Source organism: Oncorhynchus clarkii, unplaced genomic scaffold, assembly GCF_045791955.1.
Source record: "Oncorhynchus clarkii lewisi isolate Uvic-CL-2024 unplaced genomic scaffold, UVic_Ocla_1.0 unplaced_contig_7566_pilon_pilon, whole genome shotgun sequence".
In the NCBI taxonomy this organism is placed as follows: domain Eukaryota; kingdom Metazoa; phylum Chordata; class Actinopteri; order Salmoniformes; family Salmonidae; genus Oncorhynchus; species Oncorhynchus clarkii.
The window spans coordinates 51,162-53,534 of NW_027258519.1; positions in this window are offsets into that span (position 1 = coordinate 51,162).

The following is a 2,373-nucleotide window of genomic DNA, read 5'->3' on the forward strand; positions in this document are numbered from 1 at the left end:
CAATTTGCTGAAAATTGTCCATAATAATGTCCCTAATCATCTAGTTTGAACAGTTATGTTTAAAACATTGTATCCGGAGTGCAACCAAACATGATTTTAGACCTTGTTTATGGAAAAGTGGTTATTTCTGTAGTTCAATTGCTGCAATTTGCTGAAAATTGTCCATAATAATGTCCCTAATCATCTAGTTTGAACAGTTATGTTTAAAACATTGTATCCGGAGTGCAACCAAACATGATTTTAGACATGGAAAAGTGGTTATTTCTATTGCTGCAACTTGCTGAAAATTGTCCATAATGTCCCTAATCATCTAGTTTGAACAGTTATGTTTAAAACATTGTATCCGGAGTGCAACCAAACATGATTTTAGACCTTGTTTATGGAAAAGTGGTTATTTCTGTAGGTCAATTGCTGCAATTTGCTGAAAATTGTCCATAATAATGTCCCTAATCATCTAGTTTGAACAGTTATGTTTAAAACATTGTATCCGGAGTGCAACCAAACATGATTTTAGACCTTGTTTATGGAAAAGTGGTTATTTCTGTAGTTCAATTGCTGCAATTTGCTGAAAATTGTCCATAATAATGTCCCTAATCATCTAGTTTGAACAGTTATGTTTAAAACATTGTATCCGGAGTGCAACCAAACATGATTTTAGACCTTGTTTATGGAAAAGTGGTTATTTCTATTGCTGCAACTTGCTGAAAATTGTCCATAATGTCCCTAATCATCTAGTTTGAACAGTTATGTTTAAAACATTGTATCCGGAGTGCAACCAAACATGATTTTAGACCTTGTTTATGGAAAAGTGGTTATTTCTGTAGGTCAATTGCTGCAATTTGCTGAAAATTGTCCATAATAATGTCCCTAATCATCTAGTTTGAACAGTTATGTTTAAAACATTGTATCCGGAGTGCAACCAAACATGATTTTAGACCTTGTTTATGGAAAAGTGGTTATTTCTGTAGGTCAATTGCTGCAATTTGCTGAAAATTGTCCATAATAATGTCCCTAATCATCTAGTTTGAACAGTTATGTTTAAAACATTGTATCCGGAGTGCAACCAAACATGATTTTAGACCTTGTTTATGGAAAAATTGTTATTTCTGTAGTTCAATTGCTGCAATTTGCTGAAAATTGTCCATAATAATGTCCCTAATCATCTAGTTTGAACAGTTATGTTTAAAACATTGTATCCGGAGTGCAACCAAACATGATTTTAGACCTTGTTTATGGAAAAGTGGTTATTTCTATTGCTGCAACTTGCTGAAAATTGTCCATAATGTCCCTAATCATCTAGTTTGAACAGTTATGTTTAAAACATTGTATCCGGAGTGCAACCAAACATGATTTTAGACCTTGTTTATGGAAAAGTGGTTATTTCTGTAGGTCAATTGCTGCAATTTGCTGAAAATTGTCCATAATAATGTCCCTAATCATCTAGTTTGAACAGTTATGTTTAAAACATTGTATCCGGAGTGCAACCAAACATGATTTTAGACCTTGTTTATGGAAAAGTGGTTATTTCTGTAGTTCAATTGCTGCAATTTGCTGAAAATTGTCCATAATAATGTCCCTAATCATCTAGTTTGAACAGTTATGTTTAAAACATTGTATCCGGAGTGCAACCAAACATGATTTTAGACCTTGTTTATGGAAAAGTGGTTATTTCTATTGCTGCAACTTGCTGAAAATTGTCCATAATGTCCCTAATCATCTAGTTTGAACAGTTATGTTTAAAACATTGTATCCGGAGTGCAACCAAACATGATTTTAGACCTTGTTTATGGAAAAGTGGTTATTTCTGTAGGTCAATTGCTGCAATTTGCTGAAAATTGTCCATAATAATGTCCCTAATCATCTAGTTTGAACAGTTATGTTTAAAACATTGTATCCGGAGTGCAACCAAACATGATTTTAGACCTTGTTTATGGAAAAGTGGTTATTTCTGTAGGTCAATTGCTGCAATTTGCTGAAAATTGTCCATAATAATGTCCCTAATCATCTAGTTTGAACAGTTATGTTTAAAACATTGTATCCGGAGTGCAACCAAACATGATTTTAGACCTTGTTTATGGAAAAGTGGTTATTTCTGTAGGTCAATTGCTGCAATTTGCTGAAAATTGTCCATAATAATGTCCCTAATCATCTAGTTTGAACAGTTATGTTTAAAACATTGTATCCGGAGTGCAACCAAACATGATTTTAGACCTTGTTTATGGAAAAGTGGTTATTTCTGTAGTTCAATTGCTGCAATTTGCTGAAAATTGTCCATAATAATGTCCCTAATCATCTAGTTTGAACAGTTATGTTTAAAACATTGTATCCGGAGTGCAACCAAACATGATTTTAGACCTTGTTTATGGAAAAGTG